Source organism: Rattus norvegicus, chromosome 18, assembly GCF_021556685.1.
Source record: "Rattus norvegicus strain SHRSP/BbbUtx chromosome 18, alternate assembly SHRSP_T2T, whole genome shotgun sequence".
NCBI lineage: Eukaryota > Metazoa > Chordata > Mammalia > Rodentia > Muridae > Rattus > Rattus norvegicus.
In genome coordinates, this window is record NC_141551.1 from 69463289 (window position 1) to 69477828 (window position 14540).

General features: G+C 43.8%; 1 long non-coding RNA gene and 2 pseudogenes across 1 annotated transcript in view; 2 read left to right on the forward strand and 1 right to left on the reverse strand.

Moving 5' to 3' along the window:
* On the forward strand, positions 704-1129 carry Rpl31-ps13 (ribosomal protein L31, pseudogene 13; annotated as a pseudogene).
* Positions 2746-14540, reverse strand: part of LOC134483051 (uncharacterized) — a 60482-nt gene continuing 48687 nt past the window's right edge. The window contains exon 3 of the long non-coding RNA XR_015642642.1: positions 2746-3031. This is a non-coding gene — a long non-coding RNA (uncharacterized LOC134483051). The remainder of the gene's footprint in view (positions 3032-14540) is intronic.
* On the forward strand, positions 3568-3780 carry Rpl38l4 (ribosomal protein L38 like 4; annotated as a pseudogene).

Sequence of the window (14540 nt, forward strand, 5' to 3'; positions counted from 1 at the left end):
GGGTCTTGATGTAATAAACAAGAGGTGTATTTGAGGAACCAAAGCTCTGGGGACGACACGTATCTCACACAGGAGACAGAGGAGTCGACCCCGAGCCCGATTAGGGGAAGGGATTTATAGGGAAAATTACATAGGCAGTTGGCACCAGTCACACAAAGCAGTTTCATTGGTTTGTAACTTGGGCTCAGTTCAACTCTAGGCCACCCTGCTTCTGGGGCAAGCTGACCCTAATTCTCCTTTTTCTCAGGACTGTTGAGTCAGGCCTTATCGAGGCCAGATGGTTTGTGGTGGCTATAGCCAGACTACATCCCCAAAACATGTTATGTTATTCTTTGCTGTGAGGTGCACTTGTCTTCACAGCAGGGTCAGTGAGGGATAGTTTACAATCTTTATTCTTTCACTATTTTCTTCTTTCTTTTCTTTTTCTTTCTTTTTTTTTTTTCTTAGCTGGGGACTGAACCCAGGGCCTTGTGTTTGCTAGGCAAGCGCTCTACCATTGAGCTAAATCCCCAACCCCTATTTTCTTCTTTCTTAAGAGACTAGTTACCCCATGCCGGGCAGGCTGGCTTTGAACTTCTGGGCTGATGTGATGATCCTCACAGCCTGAGGAGCTGGGACTGCAGGGCATTGCATCATGTCCACCGCAGTATCTTCTATTCTGTTCTTTTTTTTTTTTTTTTTTTCTATTCATCAAGAAAACAAGCAACTTGGGCCCAGCAGAACGGCTCCCACAAAGAAGGTGGCAAGAGAAGAAGGGCTGTTCTGCCATCAACAGGGTGATGACCCGAGAATACATCATCAACATTCACAAGTGCACCCATGGTGTGAGCTTCAAGAAGTTTGCTCCTCGGGCACTCAAAGAAATTTGGAAATTCGCCATGAAGGAGATGGGGACTCCAGATGTGTGCATTGACACCAGGCTCAATAAAGCCGTCTGGGCCAAGGGAATAAGGAACGTTCCGTACCGCGTCCGAGTGCGTTTGTCCAGAAAGAGTAATGAGGATAAGGATTCACCAAACAAGCTCTTCACACTGGTAACTTCCGGGCCTGTTACCACATTCAGATATCTACAGACGGTCAGTGGATGAGACCTAACCGGCTGAATGTCAAATAAAGTTACAGAACTGCCAAAAAAAGAAAAAGGAAAGAAAAAGGAAAAGAAAGAAAGGAAAAGTAAAAAGAAAACAAGCAACAATCAACACTGGTGAGGAGGGAGGGGATAAAGGAATCCATATGACATTGTTGGTCAGAATGCAAATTAGTGCCATTACTATGAGACAATATGGAGAGTCCTTGTAACACTACAATAGGGCAGCAATAGGACCTAGTTATATGACCATTGCCGGGTTATATCCAAAGGGTTCTAAGTCAGCACAGAGGTCTTTGCACATCGTCTGTGTTGATTAGAGCCCTATTGTGACAGTCTGCATTAGTTAGGAATCATCCTGCATTTCCGTCAACAGTGAATGGATAACCAGAAATGTGGCATCTGTGCATAGTGCTCTATGTGTCTGTGCACATGTGAGTGTGCATCACATGTGTGCAGGTGCCCACAGCAGCCAGGAGAGGACAGGAGAATGAGATCCTCTGAAGCTGGAGTTATAGGCGGTTGTGAGCTGCCTGACCTGGGTGCTGGGAACCAAACCCAAACCCTTCTCAAGAGCAGCAAGTGTCCTTAATCGCTGAGCCACCTCTCCCACCTCTGTGGTGGAGTTTTATTCAGCCACAGTGAAGAAGGAAATGATGTCATTTTTCGGGAAACCATACAAGACTGGAGATTATCATAATAAGTTGAATGGGACACATTCAGAAATATTACATTTTATTTCTCATACACCGTAGGAGGCAGATTAGAGACAGCATTGGAGAAACTGACTAAAATGACTGACATCAGGTCACCCTGGGAGGCCAGAGTGGGTGTTGTCCAATGACCTGCTGATCTCTGTGCTATTTTCTGAGCTTTGTCTCTCAGTTTATAAAGCTCACCCTTACGGAAGAGGTCCTGTGGTCTTTGCATCCTCCATCAATAGAATCTGTCCTTGTGCTTATGACAAATCCTTCCTCCTTAGGCCTTGCTCTGAGCTCTGCCTGTCGGTCGACAGAACTCATTCTTACTGTAATGGTCACAGGTGCTTTGCCACTTTGCAAGGGCGTTTTGTTTATACCCTAAGTTTGTTGTGATGATTGTCACATAGAAACCAAAGTTTTACTGTGCTTAACCATGTAAGAGAAATAAACTGTGAGGCCAGACTGTGGAAGTGTTGATCCAGCACCTGCTGGAACGTGCTGACTGAGTTTCATTCTTTATCTCCGTGGATCCTTCCCCTGCTGGCTGTGAGGCTAGGGGTGGGCGGGGGCGCTGAAAATATGTGAGATATAAGTTAAAAATCTATGCAAGCATATGATGTGCAAGGAGAAGAAAAGGATCAGCTGAAGGGACAAAGAGACAAGGGCAAGTAACAGGGAATGGATATGATCACATAGACACATCATTATGAGGGCTGGAGAGGTGGCTCAGTGGTTAAGAGCACTAACTGCTCTTCCAGAGGTCCTGAGTTCAAATCCCCAGCAACCACATGGAGGCTCACAACCATTTGTAATGGGATCCGATGCTCTCTTCTGGTGTGTCCGAAGTCAGCTACAGTGTACTCATACATAGTAAAAACTAAATAAATAATTCTTTTAAAAAAAGAATGTTGTTATGAGATAATTATTTTGTACAGTAAATGCACACACACAGCCAGCTAAGCCCCACTGATTTTATTTCATAACCTGTTAATGTGCCTCAGGTGTTGTTTGGAGGATACTAATTGATACATGAAGTATTAAATTTTTTATTGGATTTAATTTTTTTTTTTACTTATTCAAAGCATTGAGATTTTAATCTCATCTCCACTTATCTAAAACTTGAGAGAGTCCATCCGGCGGCTGCAGATCACAAGTAGATGCGGATTCACTTCCTAGTGCCACTTCCAAACGTTCCTGGAGCCAGGTGACGAAGAGGCAGAGAAGTGGTGACCTCCAGCAGAGCCTGTAGAGAAACCAGGAAACCCATAATTCAGTCTCTTGACTCTCTACCCGAAACATTTAAGACCATCAGGGAAGGTAATGGAGAGTTCTGTTTGAATCCAGGTTTGGTGGCCCACACCTTTAATCCCAGTGCTCAGGAGTCATGCATGCAGATCTCTGAGTTCAGAGTCAGCATTCTGCTAGCAGCCTTCAGATGAAGATGTAGAATTTTCAGCTCCTCCTGCACCATGCCTGCCTGGATGCTGCCATGTTCCTGCCTTGATGATAATGGACTGAACCTCTGAACCTGTAAGCCAGCCCCAATTAAATGTTGTCCTTATAAGACTTGCCTTAGCTGTGGTATCTGTTCACAGCAGTAAAACCCTAACTAAGACACCACCCAGATCCTCAAGTCTATGGTATGAGATGCATCGTTATTCTTCAGTAGATTCCAAACCATCTCTAGATGGTTTCCCATAACTTGTACAAATCAAATGGCATATGAGCCACTATCATACTGTGTCCCTTAGGGAATGAGAACAAGAAAGTCGGCACACCATGCCTCGGAAAATTGAGGAAATTAAGGACTTTCTACTCACAGCCTGGGGGAAGGATGCCAAATCTGTCAAGATCAAGAAAAACAAGGATAATGTAAAGTTCAAGGTCCGCTGTAGCAGGTACCTTTACACTCTGGTTATCACAGACAAGGAGAAGGCGGAGAAGCTGAAGCAGTTCTTGCCCCCAGGTTTGGCAGTGAAGGAGCTGAAATGAACTGGACCTCTGCATGTGACTATTAAAAACCCCGAAAAGTAAAAAAAAAAATCCTATAACTGATAGAGGGCTTATATCCAAAATATACAAAGAACTCAAGAAGTTAGACCACAGGGAGACAAATAACCCTATTACAAAATGGGGTTCAGAGCTAAACAAAGAATTCACAGCTGAGGAATGCCGAATGGCTGAGAAACACCTAAAGAAATGTTCAACATCTTTAGTCATAAGGGAAGTGCAAATCAAGACAACCCTGAGATTTCACCTCACACCAGTGAGAATGGCTAAGATCAAAAACTCAGGTGACAGCAAATGCTGGCAAGGATGTGGAGAAAGAGGAACACTCCTCCATTGTTGGTGGGATTGCAGACTGGTACAACCATTCTGGAAATCAGTCTGGCTGTTCCTCAGAGAATTGGACATTGCACTACCTGAGGACCCACCTATACCTCTCTTGGGCATACACCCAAAAGATGCTCCAACATATAACAAAGACGTGTGCTCCACTATGTTCATAGCAGCCTGATTTATAATAGCCAGAAGCTGGGAAGAACCCAGATGCCTTTCAACAGAGGAATGGATACAGAAAAAGTGGTACATCTACACAATGGAATATTATTCAGCTATCAAAAACAATGACTTTATGAAATTCATAGGCAAAATGGTTGGAACTGGAAAATATCATCCTGAGTGAGCTAACACAATCACAGAAAAACACACATGGTATGCACTCATTGATAGTGGCTATTAGCCCAAATGCTTGAATTACCCTAGATGCACAGAACACATGAAACTCTAGAAGGATGATCAAAATGTGAATGCTTCACTCCTTCCTTTTTTTTTTTTTTTTTTTTTTTGGTTCTTTTTTTTCGGAGCTGGGGACCGAACCCAGGGCCTTGCGCTTCCTAGGTAAGCGCTCTACCACTGAGCTAAATCCCCAGCCCCTCACTCCTTCTTTAAAAGAGGAACAAGAATACCCTTGGGAGGGAATAGGGAGGCAAAGTTTAGGACAGAGGCAGAAGGAACACCCATTCAGAGCCTGCCCCACATGTGGCCCATACATATACAGCCACCCAATTAGATAAGATGGATGAAGCAAAGAAGTGCAGGCCGACAGGAGCCGGATGTAGATCGCTCCTGAGAGACACAGCCAGAATACAACAAATACATAAGCGAATGCCAGCAGCAAACCACTGAACTGAGAACGGGACCCCATTGAAGGAATCAGAGAAAGAACTGAAAGAGCTTGAAGGGGCTCGAGACCTCATATGAACAACAATGCCAACCAACCAGAGCTTCCAGGGACTAAGCCACTACCTAAAGACTATACATGGACTGACCCTGGACTCCAACCTCATAGGTAGCAATGAATATCCTAGTAAGAGCACCAGTGGAAGGGGAAGCCCTGGGTCCTGCTAAGACTGAACCCGCAGTGAACTAGACTGTTGGGGGGGAGGGCGGTATTGGGGGGAGGATGGGGAGGGGAACACCCATAGAGAAGGGGAGGGGGAGGAGTTAGGGGGAGGTTGATCCGGAAACCGGGAAGGGGAATAACAATCGAAATATAAATAAGAAATACTCAAGTTAATAAAGATGGAAAAAAAAAAGAAAGAAAGTCAGCACACGTTCATTGCAGATACAAGTTTTATTCAAATACATTTGATCTGTGGTATAATAAATGGGGTGACTGGAGAGCGCTAGAAGATCAATCCACAAACACTCACAGCAATGCTTTGAGATAGGCACTTATGCGAGTTCCCACACAGAATGTATAAACCAACATAAGTAACCCTATTAAAAAGATGATGTTCAAGAGAACATGAAGGACTGAGAGCCGAACATCCTTCCTTCTGCTAAGACTTGCACAAATGAGCAGTGTGTCTCGTGAGTCCTGGTGCTGGAACTCTCTTATAACTTTGTTCTGGTCCACAGATTATAGAAAGTCCCCTATCCATAGACCTTGGAAGGCCCCAAACTCAAAACCTGAAAACAGACAAGAAGACAATTCTTTTATATTTACTTGAAAAAAAAAACACACATGCCAGTTACTTAATTTTTAAAAATCCTGTTGACTTTAAAGGGTGTTGGTCTTTACGCCTTTGTATAAGCTTGCCCACTGAACACTGGGTCCCTCTCTATTTGCCTGTTTACTTGGCCTTGCGACCACAGTCCAGTTGCATTCCAAGGCATCTCGCCAGCATCTGTGCCAAAACATCCAAGTTTGGTGCCATTCCTGGTTAACCTGACCTACGTGATTGCGGAAGTAAAAAGTCTCCATAGACGAGGAGAAGCCGCTTCTAGTACATGGCACTCCTTTATACTTTGTCATACATTTTAGGCAGGAGAGGAATAGTGACTAGCTATAGAGGGAGAAAGGAGGAAAAACACATTGCTAGTGGCTTTAACCAAGCCTTTTCACTGAGTATATACCTGCTTCCCATAGTTGAGCAAAATCGCCATAATACAAGTTGTGCTAACAAGTTACACTCTGAGGTGAACATTTCATTCAGAAGTAACTTGCAAAGGAAGAGTAAGAGGAGGGAACTGATTGTTTATCCCAGCTTCTACTGACAGGTCCAACTCGAGCTGTGGCCACTATGTTCATTCTGGGTGAGTTTCACAAATGCCCGAGATGGGGAGACTCCCCAGCAATGTTCACACCTTAGGGTCTACACGTGCCACGTCCGGTTATGGTGGAGCCTCAGGCCACTAAGCCTTTATGAGCACCTCAAGAGATTCCCTGTCTTAGGTGACCATCTGCTATGTTGCCAGGTCATATGTATGACAGTGGGATTTCTCTCCTTGATGACAGATGTGGTGTGCCTTGGTGTTGGGCAGGGCCACATGCACATCCTTAAGAAAGAGAAGATCCTACTTGTTCAGAGTTGCCTAACTGGAAGAGGGTGACCAGTCTAAACCTTTTGGTTGGGAGCCATTAGACAGCGCTGTTATCTCGATAGCTAATAGTGGAGATGCTCACCAAGAGCCCTGCCATCTACCCTCAACAGAGAGTCTTTTGCCATGAATATACTAATATTCTCTCTTTCTCCCTTGATGAAATTAGTTCCAAACAAAATGTTCACTTATTTAAGCTGTTTTTAACCTTAATTAGCTTCTGGGGAATAAGGAAACACATTTTCTTAAGCCAACAAAGAATTATAATAGTTGTTTTGCTTCCGTAGGATTAAATTCCAGAGTGAGGGAGGAATGCTTGTTTATTTGGCTTACACTGTTCATCACTGAAGGAAGTCAGGGCAGGAACTCAGACAGGTTACGAACCTAGAGGCAGGAGATGATGTAGAGGCCATGGCAGGGTGCCATCCACAATGGGTTGGACTGTCCCCCATCAGTCACTAATGAAGAAAATGCCCTACAGGCTTACCATAGCCTAATCTTATAGAGGCATTTTCACAATTGAGGTTCCCTTCTCTCAGATGACTCTAGCTATGTCAAGTTGACGTAAAACTATTCAGCATATGGGCTGACCAGGAAGCCAGCCAAGAGTCCAGGCTAGGACAGTGGTGGCTGGGATGCCAACATAGAATGTATTTATTTCATTTATGATGAGGTCCCCCAGAAATGGTAGCAAGGTTTGATTCATCTGAAAGATGACCCCAAAAGAAACATACTGGGTGGAAAATGGGAAAAGCTTTGGCAGGAATCTTGGAAGGAGCTTGTGTTAGGACCATGTCCTGTGCTCATGCAGGAAGCTTCAGTCACTGTGTGACTAAATACCCAAGAGAACCACTCAAAAGAAGGAAGGTTGGTTTGTTTTGCCTCAGTTCCAGGGTTAGCCCAGTCCATGGTTACTTCTTCCCATGTGCTAGGTCAGAGGGCTTCACAGTCTCAGGAGTGTATAGTGGAGTTGTTTCTCCACTTCATGGCAGCCATGAAAGGGGTGGGGAGGACAGGGACATGTTATTCCTGTTGTGTAGTAATTTCCTTCTATCTGAAACATTCCATCCCCTATGGAAGCTCATTAAAACTCAGGAATTTCAAAGAGAGAGTCCTTAGTTGTAGGAGTAAACAAGTCACAAGTTTTAGGAAATCCCTGAAACATACAGATTCATAATGTCCCTCCCCTCACAGGCATTAAGGATATTTGAAGAGAGATTTCTCCAACCTGTAGAGCTGCCTGCAACTTATGTAGAGAGCTTTGGGGTTTCAGCTTTTGTGGGTCACCATGGTAGGGTAAGCTTTGAGTGATGAAACTGTTTTTAAGTTATCGTTGAGTCCCCACCCACAGGCCTATACGTAAACATGGTTGACACAGAGAACCAAGTTGAACTTTGGTTGTATCATTACTTTGGTCTATAGCTAGTTCCCATCTGGGGTGAGTAGATGTCTGTTCACATCTCCCCAGGATAAGTCATAGAAAACCTCTCAAGGACCAGTTGGTAGGGATCATCTTCCTCCAGCTAGATCCTGTTTCTTTAAAGATTTATTTATTTGTTATATATAAGTACACTGTAGCTGTCTTCTGACACCAGAAGAGGGCATCAGATCTCATTACAAATGGTTGTAAGCCACCATGAGGTTGCTGGGATTTGAACTCAGGATCTCTGGAAGAGCTGTCTGAAGACAGCTACAATGTATTTATATGCATGAGATACATATATTTCTTTAAAAATTGTTGCCTTTAAATTATGAGATATAATTATTATGTCTGTTAAAGGTGATAGTTAATTTTATGTATCAATTGGGCTGAGCAAGGATGGATACCTAGAGGTCTGGTCAAACTTATTTTTTACATTTATTCATTTATTTACTTGATGTACGTATGTGTGGAGGTGAGGGAGGGACATGGTGGAACACGTGTTGAGGTCAGAAGACAACCTGAGGGAGTTCGTTCTCTGCTTCTGCCGTGTGGGTTTTAGGGAGCAAACGTAAGTCACAAGACATGTCAGCAAGTACATTTAGCACCGCTGCCCCCAGCCATCTGGCTGGTTTGGTTATCTGGCTGGCTGTTTCTACGGAGGTATTTTGGAATGAGTTCAAATAGGTTGGACTCGTTAATACTGCAGATGGTCTCATCCGGTCAGCAGAGGGTCTGAATCGAACAAAGGAACAGAGACTGACTTCCCCTATGTAAGAAGAAATTCTGCCCGCAAAAAGCCTTGATTTGAGACCACAGCTCAGCTCTGAGTCTGTGGGTTAACCTCATAAGCCTTTGGGCTTGCCAAGTCTCAAATATGTGAGCCAATTTCTTAAAATCTTTCTCTCCTTCCTCTCTCCATCTCTCTCTACTTCTCTCTCTCTCTCTCTCTCTCTCTCTCTCTCTCTCTCTCTCTTTCTCTCTCTCTCTCCTCTCAACCTGGCTCCCTTTTTACTCACATATAGGGTTTTGTATATGTGGGTCCAATCAATTATGGATCAAAATTATTTTCTTAAGATTTATTTATTTATTATTATATAAGTACACTGTAACTATCTTCAGACACACCAGAAGAGGGCACCAAATCCCATTACAGATGGTTGTGAGTCACCATGTGGTTTCTGGGATGTGAACTCAGGAGCTCTGGGAGAGCAGTCAATGCTCCTAACCACTGAGCCATCTCTCCAGTCCTAGATCAAATTATTGAGAAAAAAAAAATGCGCCTGTACAGAACATCATTCCCTAATGCACTGTAACAAATATTCACACAGCAGTTACACTTCAGTGGGCACTGTAAGTCACCTAGAGATGACTTAAGGTACATGGGAGGTCGCGAGTACATTATACGTAGGCAAGGGACTTGGGCATCTGGAACTGTTGCCTTTTATAACACATATGACACGAGACATGACTGCAGAAACACGCCTCTGTCCTGTGTCTCTGGAGAACTTTAATGAATATCCCATCACTAAGGAAGCTAGGGGCCTGTGTCAGAGGTTTAGGGTCCACTACTGGTACCTAATGTCTAGAAAATTCTATTGAAGGTACACAACCATCTTGAATTTGTTTATGTTATATAAGACGACACTAAAGAATCTTCCCATTAGTAAAAGTATTTCCAGATCAGGCCCAAGTGGAATCTGGAGCCCCAGAGTTCAGGTTCCCTCTCCGGAGCACTTCCTGCAGAAACCTAAGGGCGAATGCCTTCCCACAGCCTCTTGTGTTCATGGTTGTCCTGGCCCTGAGAGTACAGAGCAAACAACAGAGTGAACATTGGTCCCAAATGCCCAAGTCTTCTAAGGATGGAAACATATAGTTTTTAGTCTTATTTTTGGCTTTATTTTCCCTGGGCTTTAGGGCTGGGCTGAGAGCCAGGGACCTAGATGATTCCCAATAAAAATTTAATGAATGCATCAATGTTTGTCTAATGACACAGTCAGGGAGGTCAAGAAAAGATGAGGAGCAAATGGATACTGTGAATAATCAGTCTGCCAACACAACCCTGCAGGTAGGAGGAGAATGCGCTGCCCTGGTGTGCAGAGAACAGAGGCTGCCCTGAATAGAGGTCAATAAAGTCTCTTTTGTAGTGTGTGCAAGAATGGAATACGGGTAGCAGACACCAAACTGTTTATAATTGGGAGTCCAAGTCAAGGTCATGACATTGAAACATCCGTGCTACAAAATGCGAAGTTACAAAGTAGAAAACTGCCCTGTTCTCTTTTTAGAACAAAGGGCTCTTATTTGAGATCCATTCTGGAAAGGAAAATAGTTTTAAAGATTTATTTTATTTTTTTTTTAGGTGTGTGTATGTGTGTGTGTGTGTGTGTGTGTGTGTGTGTCCACTTGTGCATGTGTGTACACCTGAGTTCATGTGGGCAGATGACCCCTGGCTGTTGTGAATCACCTGTAACTGCTAGACACTGAACTCAGGTCCTCTCCAAGAGCAGTATGTGCTCTTAACCGCCGGGCCAGCTCCTGATCCCTGAAAGGACAAATTAATTAATTAATTAAATGTCGGGGGCTGGAGAGATGGCTCAGTGGTTAAGAGCACTGACTGCTCTTCCAGAGGTCCTGAGTTCAAATCCCAGCAACCACATGGTGGCTCACAACCATCTGTAATGAGATCTGATGCCCTCTTCTGGTGTGTCTGAAGACAGCAACAGTGTACTTATATATAATAAATAAATATTATTAAAAAAAATAAATGTCATGTAACACAAATATTTATATATCTTTTAAAGAGTTATATAAATATCACTCTGTTATTAGATTTGGGGTGGCTAGGTTACTTAAATAGATGTAATTTTTGCTCATCAAAGAAAGCCTTTTTCTTCCCCTTTTTTCTTTTCCTTTCCGTTTTCTTTTTCTTTGTTTCTTTTTTTGAATTATGAGTATGCGCCCCGAATAAATACTCACTTGGAAAAGTGCATTTGCAGCTTAGAATTTGTAATAACGGATTTACCTTTCCTTTCACTCTAACAGCAGTTCACGTTTCTGGGTCACATATTTAGAAGTCTCCAGGTTGGGTAAGATTTAGCTCAGTGGTAGAGCGCTTGCCTAGCAAGCGCAAGGCCATGGGTTCGGTCCTCAGCTCCAACAAACAAACAAACAAACAAACAAACAAACAAACATAGCTGCTAGAAGTCTCATTCTCTAGGGACAGAGGAGAAGGACAGCGGCTGATCCCTTCCCCCACATTCAGTCAGGCCTGTGAGGAGGAAGAGGGCAGTGGAGGCCTGCCTGGTCAACAGGCCCTGGTCTGCTCAGTGGTGCATATGACTCCTCTCATGTTTGGCTTACAGTCCGTTAGGATTGAATTCATGGGAGTTGAATGTTCCTCAGGGTATGCTTCTCTTACCGTAGGTGTATGATTGTAAGACACGTACGTGTCAACTGAGTCTCCAGAAGCCTGCATCGAGGGACAAACGGAAGGAGATCTGCCTCCCCTTTGCTCAACTGTGCCATTGTTTTTCTTTTTATTCTGATGGAAGATGCATAGAGCAATAATAAAAAAAAACACCCTTTAGATATTAATTTTATGTTAAAAGATACAAGGAAAAAAGATCTGATCCTCTGTTTACTCTAATAACCTTTATTATTTTTTGTGAAATAAAATGAAATATGAATTTAATGAATTAAAATGAAAATAATAACCACTTTTAACAGTAAAATGCAAATGACACTTGAAAGTGTACATTTGGACAGTTTCTCCCTCACCCAATTACCCTCCTAAGAGGTTCCTGTTAATGATTTCTTTAATATCTTCTCAAGGTCATGTCAGCTTATCTTTTTTTTTTTTTTAAGAAAATACTCGTTTTTATTCATGTGCATGTCTATGGGTCTGCTATGTCATCTGTGTGCAGATGCTGGGGGTGTGCCTGAAGAGGGCCTCAAACCCCCTGAAGCTAGCGTTACAGACAGTCGTGAGCCAGCCATGGAAGAGCAGGTAGCACTCTTAACACCTGAAGGTTTCTCCAGGCCCAGCTTTTCTTGCTTTAAAAAGATGCATATAAGCTGAATTGCAATATAGATAGTCTCCTGGGCACCTTGATATTTTTCACATAAGGCAGCTTCCTTATTTTTTTGGTCAGTACGCAGAGATCTGACACATTCTTTTTGTAATGCTCCCTAAGATTATATTGTGTAAAAGCATTTAGGGCTGGGCTGTAAGGTGGTTGATAAAGTGCTTGGTTGGCTAATGTGGGTAGCCATGGGTTCAGTCCTCAGCACTAAGTAAACCAGAAATGGAGCAGGGTGGGGTGGGGTGGGGGTGGGGGAGAAGGAGGAGGTCAGATTTTCAGAGTCATCCATAGCTACAAAGTGAATTCAAGGCCAGCCTGAATTACTTGAAACAGTTTCTAAGTAAACTAATTTAACCTCAAGTATAATAACCTGATACATTTATTTCTTTGCTGGCAGGTTTTTTGCAACATTTCTTAGCTATTATAATAAATACCCTTCTGGGAATTGCTTCTTAATATATCTTGCCATCATCACCAACCAAGGCCAATAATGAATACAGAGGCAGACGTTGTACACTGCACAAAGTAGGACCACTCACTATAGATCTCATACCTTCACGTACTTTTTATAATAACTTTGTGATGGACATTAAATCTTTTACTAGTTTGCCCAGTGTACCAGGGCCTTGGGTGGATAACTGAGTAAGAACCACTGGTCAAAGGGCAGTCATGTGGACTTCTGACAACCATTGTCCACTTAAAAACTTGCCATCAGAAATTTTAACTAGGAAAGTGCGCATTTCTAAAATCTAAAACTTTAGTGGTTTTAAGTCATAATCAACTGTCATCTGCGTTTATAAAAGAGAGCAGAAGTAACAACAAACAAACAACAACATCAACATCGAAAGTTCCCAAATCCCAGTGTGGGGGAAACCAGCGTCTGCTAATTGCTGCTCTCCTGGGGATGGTTGAAGATGAACCCCTGGAAGGTGTGCACACCCTCACCCAACAAGGGATGTTACTCTTTTCCCAAGGGATTTAGGACCTGTGCTGTTGGTTCCTGAACACCCAAGCGTTGACGGTGTCCTCCTTTGGGTTTTTTGGAGCTCTCAAATGACCAGTACTGGGGAAAGAGCTACTCTGTTGTGATGGAGTTGTGCAGGGACATTACAGAATTAAAGATGGGGTATACATGAGTTATCTGTTACAGGGTACAGAGAATGCTGTCCTGTTGGTATCTTCTCTCCCCCTCTCTCTTCCTCCTCTTCCTCCTCCCCCTCCCTCCCTCCTCCCCCCTCCTTCCCCTTGCCCCCCCTCTCAGATCCACCTGCCTCTGCCACCTGAGTGTTGGGAGTAAAGATGTGCACCATCATAGCCCAGCATAAGGAAAGGTCCACTGTCTCAGTAAGAGGGCATGTGGCCAGTGGCAGAAGCACCCATTGTAAGGCACTCTGGACACTGGCTCATTGCTCTCTTGGTCAAATGTTGTCGACATCTCTCTCCTGTCACGTGATAGCTATGTCCATGCTCCTGTGTGGAACGTTATTGGTTCATCTGTTTAAATGTAAAATTGAAAGGAACAGGACTGTTGGCGGAGTGGGCGGGATAATGAGGAGGATGTGAGGGGCTGGGGGTGTGGCTTGGAGGAAGAGTACCTGTTTAGTAAGCAGGAGGCTCTGGATCCAATTCCCGGGATTGATAAAAGCAAAGTTTATTTTAGAGCCAGATGTGTTGGGCACATACCTGTAACTCTAGCTAGAGAGAGAGAGAGAGAGAGAGAGAGAGAGAGAGAGAGAGGCAGAGAGGTAGAGAGGCAGAAAGAGGCAAAGGCAGAGAGGCAGAGAGGCAGAGACAGAGAGGCAGAGAGGCAGAGAGGCAGAGAGGCAGAGAGGCAGAGAGGCAGAGAGGCAGAGAGGCAGAGAGGCAGAGAGGCAGAGAGGCAGAGAGGCAGAGAGGCAGAGAGGCAGAGAGGCAGAGAGGCAGAGAGGCAGAGAGGCAGGAGGATCCCGAGGTCATTCTCAGTTGCTACACTGTGAGTTTGAGACTAGCCTTGGCTACATGAGATTCTGTGTCCAGAAACTAAAACTAGGCTTGCAAAAAAAAAAAAAAAAAAGTTCATTGAATAAAAGTAGTTCACCTGATGCCAAACACAATGACTTAAGTTCAATCCCTAGTGAAGGATAAAACTGACTCCAAGTCTACTGACTCCACACAAGTCCCAGATAGACAGACAGATAGGTAAATAAATAATCATTTAAAAACAAAAGGGGCTGTGTTAAGCGCTGTTCAGAACAAACTTAATAGAGCAACAAGGAAGGGGACAGAGAAGGCCAGGCAGGGAGACTGTAAGAGAGACTCTGCCCTTAGCGGTGAACAGCTGGTCAAGGCAGGAGAGAATGTGGAACCCCAAGATCCCAGCACCA